The sequence below is a fragment of the Cynara cardunculus genome, assembly GCF_001531365.2.
Source record: "Cynara cardunculus var. scolymus isolate 2C chromosome LG 2, CcrdV1, whole genome shotgun sequence".
Classification (NCBI taxonomy): domain Eukaryota; kingdom Viridiplantae; phylum Streptophyta; class Magnoliopsida; order Asterales; family Asteraceae; genus Cynara; species Cynara cardunculus.
Window position 1 is genome coordinate 10,254,429 of NC_037529.1, and position 15,677 is coordinate 10,270,105.

Below are 15,677 nucleotides of genomic sequence, written 5' to 3' on the forward strand. Positions count from 1 at the left end.
ATATATATATATATATATTGATTATGATAGAAGCATGCATGCATGTTTCCTGGTAGGTAATGAATTAAGAAAAAGATTCCTATGAATTTAAGGAGACGTGGTTGTGTTTAATAGGAAATCCTTAAAACATGCAAATGTTGGCCGATGATTCCACAAACCAAAACATCATCAGCTCTCATCAATGGCTAGCATCGCTGCATATTCCCGGGTTGATGTCCATGGCGGTCTAGCTAGTGGTGAGAACTCACAGGTAGGTTGGGTCAGGTCAAGGTTGTTGACAATGATTTTGTTTCCAAAGGCAAATTAAGACTAATCTCTCTCTATATATACATACATATATATATATATACACACACACACATATATATATATATATATATATACTGATATCATGTAAGACCAAGAGTTTTTTATGAGACCCGTAAGACCAGTTCTCAATCATTGGATTAGATCTACAATCTGAACAATTATAATCACAAAATTACCACGGGACTTCTCAATAATCATAAAATTGCCACCTTACAACTTTAAACCATTAGATCGTTAGTTTATAAAGTTGATCAATATAAATTGGTTTTACGGGTCTCATGAAAAACCATTGGTCACACGTGAACCCAACCCTCCATCTCTCTCTCTCTCTCTCTATATATATATATATATAAATATATATAATACATGTTGTATTAATTAGGATATAGAGAGAGAGAATTAAAAGATCATCCAGAAATATGTTAATTTGATCAAAATGATTAGATGGAGTTTAACAAAAGTCAGCATCTTGTATCTGTTATCTAAGGTTAGATAATAAATTATCTTGATGTTTGAAAAAAAATGTACACCTATATTCTAATGAATGTTATTAATTAACGATTTTAAAAATAATAATAATTGAATAATTGATTTAAAATCCGATCTATATCTAATTGTTGGTTAGTTGGGATCATCATAATGTTCCCTATAAAGTCTACATTAAAATATCTTAAATATATTGCATAAATTAAGGTTTTTGTTATATAAAAAACGAAATAGAACAATAATACAACAGAGCAAAGAAATTTATGATTCTCATTAATCATAACTTTTTTTTTACAAGGAAGAGTTTACGGTGAAAAAGAAAAACAACCATTATGGTAATAATTAATACTTTTAAATCATTTCATTTATGACACCCAATCTTTCAAAGTTCCCCCTTGTACCGAGTCTAATAAGTGATGATACATAATTTTTGTCTCATTAAAATCTTGCGCCAAAGAAACAAAACCCAATAGGAAAAGAAAAATTTTGGACGAAGAAAAGAATACAAGGCACCACAAAAAAATTCCTTTAGTTTACCATCTTTCTTGATTCGTACAACAATCAAAAAGGTTAGAAAACAAGATCATGCATAACTGTTGTCTCACTAATATCTTAACCAGTAGGAAAAACAAAACCTTGGCTGAATGAAGAAGTACAACTCACCAATAGTACATATTTATTCGACACCAATACCTAAACCAGTGGGAAAAACAAAACTTTGGCTTAATGAAAGAGTACAACCCACCAATAGTACATATTTGTTCGACACCTCCTTTTGTTTACTACTCTCCCTAAATTCTTACATCAATCAAAAGATCTTAGAAAGTCTTTGTATTTCAATGTTTTTCACATGTTCTCAGATGTAACCATAGGCAATGGTTTGGGAAACAAATATACCACATTCTCTTCAGACCTTACTTGATTCACTTGAATCTCGAGGAGAGGTTGCTATTGCTGATTGTAGAAAATTTTGGCGAAATATTATTTGTATTATCACCCTTGATATATCCAACTTTCATTTGTTCGATACTAGTTGCATTATCTTCATATATGCATGTAGGGTTTTTAGTGGTAAAACTTAAACCACTCGCTCCCCTAGCATGTATAATGATAGTTTTTTATCATATACTTTATCAAACTGGGTCTCGTAGAGCAATATATCTTATAATGGTTGGAGGAGGTAGCTACAAGTGTTTGTTTGGTTGAATTCAAAACAGTCATCACGTTTCTATTGGTAAGTCATTATCCAATTTGGGAACGAAAATTTATATGGGTCAAAGAGATATCCAACATCAGCAAAACCTACCAAGACATTTGTTTTAGTATTTTGTTACAAGGGTTGATACGTTGTCGTTTACATCATTTTGTAGGTACTGAAATTATATTATCAATTCCATTTTTCTCTCTATAGGAAAAGAATAAGCTTGAGTTAATGGTTCCTTTTAAGTGTCTAAATATTTTCTTGATCCTTCTCCAATGAGATTGCGTTGGCATTAAGTTGATGTAATTGAGAATACAACATATTGTTAGTGCATTGTGTTAGGTACAATAATGTATCTATTGTACTTAGATAGGATTTCCAGCTCCCTATACCTCTTCTTCATCACCCTTTACATGAAATGGATCTTTCTTTATATGAGTTATCTCCAACAATTCAGCTGATCACGAGAGTAGGCGAATATGATTGGTCCACATAAGATTACTTGGTCATTTTATAGACATATGCAGATCGATGGATTAATATTCTACAAGCTCGGTGTCCTAGCTGAACTAACTAATAGACAATGAGTTTTCCCAAGATCTTTCATCTCAAATTCAGCTCTTAAGTAGCTTGTGACTTCTCTTATTTCATTACGGGTGTCTATTATTTTCATATGATCGAGATATAACGCTATCATTGAAAAGCTGGAACTCATTTTCTTTATAAGTACGCAAAGACATAGTTTGTTGTTCTTATATCCATTCCCAAATCAAGTATTCATTTAGACGAGTACCTTACATCCGACTGAATTGCTTTAATCTATAAAGTGAGTGTTTTAATATATTTTCGAATGCACTCCATGGTTTGGAGTTACTTGACTTGGGTAATGTAAAGCCATTAGGCACTTTCATATATGTATATCTAAATCTAGATCCCAATGGAGATATGTTGTAACTACATCAATGAGTTGCATATCCAGTCCTTTAAAAACTATTATGCTAATTAAATAGTAGGACATCGTAACGTACTTCATGGTATACTAAACCTCCCATGGTCAATCCAGGGTGTTTGTGAGAAACCTTGCGCCAAAGGTGAGTCTTGTACATTATGACTTCATTATCCTCATTACGCTTTCTGACAAAGACTCATCTATATCCTATAGGCTTTACACTTGGTGGGTTGGCACTATCAGACCAAATACCCAATGCTTTGTCAAAGAATTTAATTCAACTAAGCATGGTTCAATATTATAATGTCCTATCATCTTATGAGCAACATTATATGCAAATATATAATCAATGTGTTTATTTATGATCTGTCCATTTACCGGTATGTACTCTCATAATTCATTTGAGATATTTCTCTCTTCCTTAAAATCAAAATTATATTTGGAGCGTCCTCTACTAATGATTCATTGACATAGTTATACATGAAAGGGTTTTATGTATCGATGATAAATGATTGTGTCTTCCTCTTTTCTTCCTTTGAAGGAGTATCTATCTAACCAAGTAGCTTCTCTCATTGCCATTTGGTAGCTACGACCTCAACCACACGTCTACTAAGTGTGATTGTGAGGCACTTTCGAGAAACATTGTGCCCCTGATGGGGACTTTAACTTTACATGGATATTTGCAGCTAATATGTGTGATCTTGTCACATTTGGAATAATATTAAACATATTGAGTCTGATTCATTTGATTTCAAATTTATATTGTGAATTCTTGGGGATCAAAATGAGACATAGTGGGAATATTCCATGACGGTTCATGTCGTTCGATTGGAAAATCTTTTTTCCTGTCACCTCCTGACGACGGAAAGACCGTCATCAAAATGACAATCTGCAAATCATGCAGTATAAGATCACCTGTCAAAAGTTCTGAATTGTTGAGATTCAATCCAACATATATACTTAATCATTTTAAGAACTGTTTTGGTGTGTTGTGGAGGTGCAATTGGCACACATATACTATACAACCAGATATGCGTAAAATATAAAATGTCAGGCTCATTTCTAGCTACCAATTGGTACATATGAGACTGGTTGGCTAGTATTGGGTCTAAAAACGAATAAATAAAGTTGCATTGATATTGCATAACCCCAGACATATGTAGGTAAATTGGTGTGCATAATCAATGTCTTAGCTCTTATCTATATCCTTTTAGTGACATCTTATGCGAGCCTATTCTTATGTATAAATTTCAATTGGTACACATGAGACTGGTTGGCTAGTATTGGGTCTAAAATGCCCCTTTCATTAAAATTTTAATTCAAAATTAACAAAATTATAAATTTTCTAATTTATCTATTGATTTGTGGTTGAGATTGGATTTCACAGTTACCATAAACTAGTCAGTTTTCCCTTGAATAAACCCATATATATATATGAGATTAATCAAATGAGAACTAGACAGTTTGTGATAACCGTGAGATCCAACTTCAACCAATCATTTAAGATAACTAATATTATTTATTAAAATAAAATAAAAGATAAGCTAGTAATTTTGACAACATACAAACCCTATAATGTGAATCTCTTTATCTCGTCGGCCATTTCATAGCCACTCTATTAACACTTTCACCAATACAAGCACCTTGAATGGCGGCGATGGCGAGGTTTCGACAGTTTGAGGTCATGGCAGAGGCTGTGGATGTTTACGGCAAGTGAGGTTCGGGCTTCGACGATGTCGATGTATAAGTTGGGGTTGTTGTCGAGGGAGAACTTTGGCAGATAAGATGATGACGGCAACATTAGGGTTGTCGGGGGAGACCGGGCTGCTGGGCACCATCTCGTCGTTTGGTGTGCACCATTCTTGCCTATCGTGGCCAAGAAAAAGCCGACATCATTGCCGCAACACCCAACGATGTCCTGACATCAGTCATTGGTGTCGATCTTGTTTATGAAGTCTTCAACAAATCCAGATCTCCGTCTCGTCTCCATCGAAATCAGATCTAAAAACTCCATATTTCTATCTCCATCAAAATTAGATTTGAAAACTATTGTATGTATGAACGTGAGGATCCAAGCACTTCAATTAAATTTAGATATCCAAATCAATAATTTTTTTATTAATTTTAGATTGTGGTTTTGGTTTTTGAATTTTGGGGTAACCAGTTAAGTTTAGATTGTAGGTTTGATTTTGATTTTAAGGTTTGGGTTGGTATCATAGTTGGTATGACAATGATATCACAATGGTATCTCAATGGGTATCAGATTGTGTATCTTTAGGGTCATCGATTAAGGTTTGGGTTGGTATCACAATAGGTATCACATTATGTATTTTTGTGATTACTTGGTACTTGCATTGTGTATCTTTGTGATTACTTGGTATCGGCCGGAATAATGTTCACCGGAGGCCGGAGATCCGAGGTTGGAGGTCGGAGAGAGGAGTTTCTAAAAATACATAAAATGCTCTCTAATTATAATTTTAACTCAAATTATCAAAATTACTAATTTTCTAATTTATACGTTGATTTGTGATTGAGATTGGATCTCACAGTTACCACAAACAATCGAGTTCTCCCATGAATAACCCCCTATATGTAGGCCCATTTAAGAAAGAACTGATTAGTTTGTGGTAACCGTGAGATCCAATGTGAATCACTTGTTTGAGATATTTAAGAATATTTCTTAAATAAGTTTAAAAAGTTAATATAATAAATATATTTTTGACAACTAATCAAAATATTTAATTCAATTTTTTTATAATGAACTATTTAATTAAAATTAGTTAGTGAGTATATCAATTACCTAATATACATCACATTTTAAAGACATTTATGAATCAAAGTGTATCATAATGATAACATTCACATTGTTTCACGTGTATCACAACATATTTTCTTTGTTTTATGAAATGTATCATATTGTGCATTTTCATTATTTTCATTGATTTACAAAGGTATCACATCGTGCATCTTGTATGTATATCTAGGTATCACAGTCAATATCATTTGTAGGTATCATGATATGTATCTTGTGTTCACATAAGGTTCATTGGAATAAAGTTTGCCGAATAAGATTCGTTGGAGAGAGGAAAAATGAGAGATGAGAGAGAATATTTATAAAATCCCTAAGATGTCTTTAATTAATATTTGAAGTTAAAATTATCAAAATTATTAATTTCATAATTTAACCTTTTATTTGTAATTTAGATTGGATCTCACAGTCACCACAAACAAAACAGTTCTCATTTGATTAGGCCCCTATATAGGGGCCCATTCAACGGATAACTAATTAATTTGTAGTAAAACCGTAAGGTCCAATATCAACCATAAATCAATAGATAAACTAAAAATTTATAATTTTGGTAATTTTTAATTAAAATTTTAATACAAGGGCATTTTAGATATTTTCTCTCCTCTCTCTCCGTCTCTCGGCCTTCGGCCACCGTCCTCCGGTGATACCACATGGTATCACAATGCATCTTATATGTGATTAGGTATCACACTGTGGTCGTTTGTGCGGTCGATCGGATATGTAACACAGTGGTATCACAATGCATCTTATATATAAGGGCCTATTCAAGGGAGAACTGGTTAGTTTGTGGTAACCGTGAGATCCAATCTCAACCACAAATCAATAGATAAATTAAGAAATTTATAATTTTGGTAATTTTTAATTAAAATTTAATGCAAGGACATATATATAGGGGCCTATTCAAGGGAGAACTGGTTAGTTTGTGGTAATCGTGAGATCCAATCTCAACCACAAATCAATAGATAAATTAGGAAATTTATAAATTTGGTAATTTTAAATTAAAATCTTAATGTAAGGATATTTTTGGTATTTTAAAACTCTCCTCTCTCCTCTCTTCTCTCTCCAGCCACCGTTCTCCGGCCTCCGGCCACCGTTCTCCGGTGATACCACTAAGATACCACTGTGATACCTAAAAATATTGACTCTGTTAAACAAAAGATACATTGTGATACCTAATCATATATAAGATGCATAGTGATACCACTGTGTTACATCTTCGATCGATCACACAAACGACATCAATGTGATACCCAAGCACATATATGATGCATTGTGATACCATTGTAGTATCACCGGAGGACGGTGGCCGGAGAGAGAAGAGAGGAGGGAGGAAAGTTGTAAAATACCAAAAATATCCTTGCATAAAATTGCCAAAATTATAAATTTCCTAATTTATCTATTGATTTGTAGTTAATATTGGTTCTCACAGTTACCACAAACTAATTAGTTCTCATTTGATTAGGCCCCTATATATATATATATATAGAGAGAGAGAGAGAGAGAGAGAGAGAGAGAGATTTGGGATCATTTGAGACCAACATGTTTTCGTAAGACCCGTGAAACCATTTTTTTACACTTGAAGATTCACAGCAAACGCTGTGAATGTAACCTTCACAATGTTTTTTCTATGAAAGTTCGGGCTTTTTTTTTTACCTTCTGAGCGCTTTACTGTGAAGATTTACGTGTAAAAAAATGGTCTCACGTATCTCACAAAAACAGGCTGATTTCACATAAACCCAACTGTGTGTATAATATATATATATATATATATATATATATAATACTACCGACGCTTAAAAATGGTTTTATTTCAAGTCATGTATTTCCATTAAATCTAACAAATAGTTCCATCGACTCATTGAATAGTTCAGTAGGGGTGCAAATGTTGACTAGTAAAAAAAAAATATCAGGTTCGAGTTTGAATAATTTTTTTAATGTAAGGAACGAGCTCGAGTATCTTTTTGAGTTATCGCTCGAACTTGATGCTCGAGCTTGATGCTCGTTTATGGCTCGAATTCACGATCGATTAACTCGTTTATCAGCTCGATGTTGATAAATTTTATATTTTTATTGTATGATTTATAAATATAACAACATGTTCGGCTCGGAAAAGTATATGCTCAAATGGCTTGGGATGATTCGACTAGACTCAAAAGATTTAATCGAGTTTTCTAACGAGCCAAGTCGAACATAGATGTTATAAAGCTCAACTCGTTAAGTTACGCAATTTTATTTCGTGTTCGAGATCTACTCAAACTCGAGAATTATTAAGCTCGAACTTGAGATAAACGAGTTCGAGCTCGACTCATTTACACCCATATAGTTGACAAACCTAACGAAACTTGTGCGACACAATCTCTTTCTTGTGGTCTTTATGTGTACGTATCTGTTGTTTGGTTCTTAAGATGCGTTTTCAAATCCCATATCGAATATAGGTGTGCGATCGATATTGAGTCTGATAAAATGGTTCATATGATCACTTCAACTGCAGTTGATGCATTCTATGTACACCAAAAAATTGCATGTTACGCAGAGTGGGTAGGTATATTTGGCATATAATTGCTCGTGCACTCTACACACAATTACTACAAAAGGGTAAGCAAAAGAGTTAGAGATGGTACGATGACAAAGAACATAGGGTGCATGTGCACACATGGATGACCACACACACCCTAATTGTCTCATAAAGCCTTCATAGCTAGCCATAGGGGTACCCTATTCCCATATATAAATAAGCCAATGGTTATATATATATATATATATATATATATATATAATGTTATTATGCTGTATGATACAATAAGCTAATCTGATTTGTTAAGTTACGATTAAGCTACTTTCTAAAAGGCAAAACCTAGAGGGAAGAGAGTGAGTTGTCATGTTAGTGTTAGTTGAACCTCTGATTAATGAGCAATCAAATGACATCTAATATGTGTCTTCAAAGTTCATGTAGGCTCGACTTCGTGGCTAACCACGCACTCGGTTTTTGAAAAGAGGTGCAGGCAGTAGTGAAACATAAACTTCGTAGTTTCGGGGGTCGGAAAATGATAATACAAAAATTCGAAAACCCAAAATATTGCAATGTAAATATTGGATCTTTTCGGGGGTGTTTGGCATTGCTTATTTGAAACAACTTATGCTTTTCTATAAAAACACTTATCAACTTATTATAAGTCAAAAGGGTTTAACTTCTTCAAAAACTCTTTATTACCGGTTTGACACTGGTATAAGTTGTTTATCTAAACACTAAAAAATACTTATTACCGGTACCACACCGAAATAAATTAATAAGTTGTTTCTATAAGCAATCTCAAACACCCCCTTAATATGGTTTTTTTTTTACTATGATCTACTAATAAATTTCTAAACATGATTTAATTTCGTAAGTATGGTCATTAGTCCAACAATAATGTGGGGGGTTGTTTGAATGAATCTGGGGAGACCAATGAGTAGATAGAGACAACTCATTGGAACTCAAATTGATACAAGTCTGCCCACTGATCACCTGTCCTACCCATGCACGTGTGCCTCATCAACCATGGTGAGGAGCCCCCCCACCCCCACTCCATCCAATTATTCCGATTTTTCTTCTTGCTTCATTTTTAATGCTCTACTTCATGTATTAATTGCCATTAAATAAAATCTCATCTTGTATAATTATGAGAGGTTGACTAATTATTTTTATTATGAAAGGTGTTAATCATGGATATTATTATTTTTATTATATTAATTTTTAGAGAAATACATGAAACAGTTTAATTAAAATTTTATAAGTATTATATGAAAGAATTTTATAACCATATATGAAACAACTTAATAAAAAATATATTATATAAAACAATTTCATAAGATTAAACAATTTCATGAATTTTTTTTTCATAAGATTAAACAACGACAAATGAGGATGGTTTGCACGGTTTGTATAAATATGGTGGTTTGCATTTGATCGTTCATCTCTCTCTCTCTCTCATGTACAAAATCACGTGTGATTCACGCGACTTTGCCCCACGACCTGAAGACAAGGCTAAAGTCACCTGTACAACTTTTTTTGGACGTCAATGTAGTAACACATATGATTTTGCACGTGATTCGACTGTTTCCTTCTCGTTTGAGCATCCTATGTAGAAGGGAAAACGACAAAAGAAAAATGAAAAACTGAGGAACCCTAGTAACCGTTTATCTGAACAATGTAAACATGTGCATACAAGTAATTTGTAACCAATTTGTCCGGTATGCACATGTGCATAACATGCATACATGTATAAAAAAAACAAGAAAGAACTTCAATTACTTGTATGCACATTTGTATATCCTTCGGATGAATGGTTACCGGGTTGTTCCATGTTTTTTTTTTTTCATTTTTTGGGATTTCCCCTGAACCTCCAATATATGTGTGTGTATATGGTTTCTATCACTAGTAAACAAAGACTTTTACCTACAAATTTTTCCATGAGAAATTCTTCACTGAACAGGTGGTTCGTCACAAAATCGTCACAAACTTGGTGGGTAAATTGTTGGTGGGAAACTCAAATAATTGACAGATTACTCAGGTATTTTCTGGGTGAGTCGTTAGTATTTTTTTTTTTGAAAAATATCGAATTCTACTGAAACTATTAGTATTTTCTGGGTGATCCATCCATTATTACTATCGGAAATTTTCTTAAGTGATTTTTGTGGGTAAAAGCCATTGGTTTTATAGTGAATCATAATCATGGGAAATCAATCCATCCCAATTTAGTTACAAGTAGAGGTTAAATTCGATTGATCATCCTACTATACAACGAAGGATCGTGTGAAAAAAAAAAGTTAAGGTGAGAAACGTAAGAAGAGATTTAAAGCCTTGAATATGCACATCTTTGAAGAACTGAAATTATATGTTTCAAATTACGTACTTCCTAAATTTACGTAAGAATCATTTAGATCTTAAATAAGGAAATTTTCAACATAACATAACATAACATAGAGTGTAATTAAAAGAAACTCATGATTTTTTTTATGATTTACATTTAAAACATAAAAATCGACAACTCTCTGAAAATGGGACGATTTCTGAATTGGACTCCCAAAAAGCATTTGCCGGTCTACATTTGGTTGTGGTCTCCAGAACGTTCCCTAAATAAAAAGTTAATACGGATCGCCATGTTTTTTTTACTATGCATTTGCTATGAACGTACTCATTATTTTATAAACGTGTACCAACTACTCGATATGTTATGCATCAAATTATATTCAAGAAAAAAACTATATAGATATTTAGCATAGATATTCATCTAACATGTTATATTTTATTTTCGAACACACAAAATATATCTCCCCAATAAAAATCTACTGGTTTTGCATCATTTTAATCTTGATAAGAAATCCACAATAAAATTACAAAGATTATAACTAAAGAAAATGATTGTATGTAATTGATAAAATGTTATAGATTATAACAACTACCAAAATCAAGCAGGAATAAAAATCCCAAGCAGGAATATAATTCCCTTGTGGTCACGTAGGTTCAAATGCGATGACTCCGGACTATCTACAAAGCAGRTGGTCGTCTTGGGATTAGTCGGCTCGCATAACGGGTTGGATATACAAAACAAAATTCGTTGACAGAATTGCCCTCGTGAATTTTAAAATTTGCAAAGCTATACAATTATTGAAAGTTTGGCATGTGGGCATTGATGAAGACAAGTACATAATGTGTATGGTTGGCAATCACCACTATGAACCTTATTTATACATTGTGTGGTTCAAACTTTGATTGAATTCTAGCCTAAAGATTAACCATGATCATCTTGTTCTTAATTATGAAGTCACATTGTAGAGGTGGTGCCATCATACTCGCCCTTCAAAATGTTTATTTATTTAATTATTTTATAAAAAATAAATTTGAAATATAAAATAGTTAATTAATATATATTCATTATCATATATATATATATTGCGCTTATATTCAGTGATATCTTATTATTTTAGCCACTCATGTTCAAATCTTATTGTTGTATTTTAATTTTTATGATTTTATTATTAACAAGCTAGCTAAACCCTAATTAGGGTTGGATTAAACCCTAATTCATAAATAGGGTGAATTAAAGATAATTTGTCATATATACATTGGAAAGAATTAGGGTTGGATTAAACCCTAATTCATATATAGGGTGAATTAAAGATAAAAAAAATGTTTTATGTTAACGGGAGGTTGGATTAAACGCTAAATGAATTAGGGTTTTTTAGACGATGAACATGACAAAATTGAAACCTCAATGTCATATACATGAAATAGTGGTGAATTAAAGATAATTTGTCTAACTTGAATTAAACCCTAATAGGTTGTGGTTGAAATGATGCTAGTAAGGTTAAAGGTCGAAGGTTTTGAGGTTTGTTGGATGATGTTGAAGGTGTGTCGATGGAGTGAGTGTTGTCTCTATATCTTAATAATTAATTACAAATTATAAAATTTTAAAACCATGTTGAAAAGTAAGATTAAAATGTAAATTTAAAATATACCAGAATCTAATTAAAATTATAACAAATACCTAACTTTAACCTATTTGTATTTTTAAACTTTTTTATAAATATTTGAATTAAAGTTTTCATGAAATTTGGGTAATTTGATATGTCACTGAATTCAAGGTTTAAAGAGAAACCGTATTTTTGAAGTTTTTCTAATCATTCGTAATCTATAAAATAGAACATTTGATGGTATACCATACCTAACATCAAAAAAGACGAGATGTGTTTTCGATGCTGGTCGTTAACTTGTTTTCTCTTCTAAGTTGGAATAACCGATCTAACATCCGAGAGAGATACGATGGGTGTTTTATGTCCACATGTTATAACCGATGATATCAAGTAAATAAGTGGTTGTGAGCAAGTACGTATGAAACTTCTTGTTCTTATGACTTAATTTGCTTACTTTTCTTTTAAGAAATATCATGTTAGTATTTTAATAATAAATGCATGCTTAAAACATGTTTTCAATAAGAAGTAAGCATTTATATATGCTTTGATATTCAAAAGTCAGATTACTCATGCCATCGAATTATTTTCATTTCGTATAAAATACGTGGTGCATGCTTTCTCGTATATGGTCTATCGCTAGTGCTAGATAAATGCAAAATAGTTGATGTAGGGATGTAATTACTATGAAACATTTAATGCACCGTATTCGTTCTTGTATTTCAAAAATGTTAAAACATTAATTAATAATCACTTTAAATAAGGATGATGATAGCTCAAAAGACGAATTTTCAATCATCAGGTTTTTTTTTATGGGTGTTTCAATCTATGTTTAGATTAATTCTGGCAAACTGTGACTGCAAGAAATCAGCCGTAATAAAGTCAGTTGTTACATCTGGAATCGAACCTGGACAGATAGAATATTCAACCACTACGCCACAACCCTTGTCGTTAACTATCAGGTTGTTGTGTGCAACTTGGTGAATTTTTTTTTTTCTTCATAAATTAAGAGAACATAAATTTGAGTTTCCATACTTAATACTTAATGTTGCTTATAATATATCTAAAAATGAAAATAAATCAAAAAAAAAAAAACCACACGTTACAGTCGAGTAGCCATTGAGCTCCTCGGCCTATTTTACATCCCTTTCCCCCAATTTTAACTAATTTTAGTGTGGCATCAAACCTCATAAGACGCCCCTTCTCGATGTTCTTGATGGTTGTCATGAGTCACTGAACTGTCTGGATTATGACCTGTCGAGCCAAGCCATGTCGAGTTTTGTCAAACTCCATCAATCCCCATTGATCCATTGGAAATTTGTCAATTGATCATTGAAATATTGGAATGATGAACTATGGATTCCAATCAAGCTTTCTCTCCAGAATTACCCATCAAAATGGAAGAGCAACAAGCAAGAGAGGAATAATGAGAGATTAATTTAAACAACAAATTGATTTAAATATAATAGAAGAAATTAAAATGTTGTTTCATTACAATAAAATCGATTTTGTACGATACAAAATTAGTTTTTTTTTATTAAATAATAATATATATTATAATCAATATTGAATCACATGCTAATATGTTACATATATGTAAGAATAGTGATTGAGAAAACAGGTGAAAGCCGAAACAATGTGTTTGTTCATGTAATGGAACCCTTTGTTGTTTCATATATGAAACAACATTATTTTTTGTTACAAGAAATCAATTACCAACACAAACACAACTAGAAAAAGCTTATCACCGACAAAAATACCAAGAATCGAAATCCATAGGTGATTTCCAAGGGATTTTAGTACCCGGTGACAAATTTATACTCCGTAGCTAAATAAAATAAACCAAAAGTAAATAGTTGAAAAAAGAATTAAAAAATAAGGGGTTATTTGACGGTTGCTGAATGGTTTAGTACATAATGATAAAGTGGTTAGAATGATTAAGAGATTCTCATTATATAGTGCAAAATGAAATATAATTGTTCAGTAATTGTTTACAATGGAATTATGGTGCTGAATGGTTAAGGGAGACCCATGATTCAAAATCATTCAAAGGGTTTAAGAACCATTAAGAGACAAATTTTTTTTTGTCAAACAAGATTCACCTCTTAGTGATTCAAAGACTGCCTCTTACTAGAACTATTAAGAGGTAAACAAACAACCCCTAAATGTTATTTCAAATAAGGTTACCAAATAATTAATAGTAAGGTTCTCTTGGGCTAAGACCCAATAAAAATAGGGCCCAAAAACATTTTGTCTCATGAAACTTTATAAATGCTTTCTTTCCGTTTATTTTTGTTTATTATTATATTTTGTGAATTAATTTTTTCATTACCATCACATTAATTCCTAATCCACAAATAAATGATTTTAAATCAAAATTTTAAAATAAAAGTTATACATAAATTTGTAAATATTGTATTATTTATTTTCAGTGAAGGTCTATAACTCTATATCGTCCATATGCTGAAAGCTACAATATAAAGAAAAACAATCAAGAGTTTAAACGACCCCCACCCTCATCTTTCGCTTTCTCCTCAACGTGTATTAAAGTTATTGTTATATTCTTTGAAGTTATGGGACGATAACTCGTATGCCATTAATGAAACGAATTATTATGATTGATGGCATATGAACTACCGTTTTACTTTCCTGTTATGATTTTTGTTATCAGATACTACTCTTGTTTATTAATCACCTTTCAACAATGTATACTTTTCAAGATGCTACATCGAGACGCACCTATCTATTCATAAGGGGCCAATCAAAGGAGAACTTGGTATTTTGTGAGATCCAATCTCAACCACAAATCAAAGTTTTTAACTGTGAAATTAAAAAATTTGGTAATTTTGACTTCAAATTTTAAACAATGACATTTTAAGTATTTTAGAATTATTTTTCTCTCTTCTCTGTTCTCCTATCTGGCGTAAACATTCCATTGCAATACCCATTGTATACACGTTATGATACATTAATAAGGATGATTTTCTCTATATACCCACTTATACATATTGATGTCCACTGTGATACCTATTGTATACACATTGTGATACCATAAGATACACAAAGTGATATACTATAAACAATGAAAATTAATACAAAGGAATCAATGAAAATTCACTATGTTACTGACATCAAAGATTCAAAGATAAAACACTTTGTGATACAAAGGAATCAACGAAAATACACGTTGTGATAGTCTAAGATACACAATGTGATATACTAAATTACTCTTTTTAATTAATAAATAACATAATTATCTTAAATGAGTGACTCATCACATTTGTACAATCCAATCAATTGAGATATTTATGGAAATGATGAGAATTTATTTATTATGATTTGAATATTTATGGAAGATGACTAGGGTTCATTAATTATGATCAATACTTTATATTATGAAACAACTTATAACTTGTATGAAATCACATATTTATCAAATTAAATGGACAGTTGAGATTGATCAGTTGTATTGG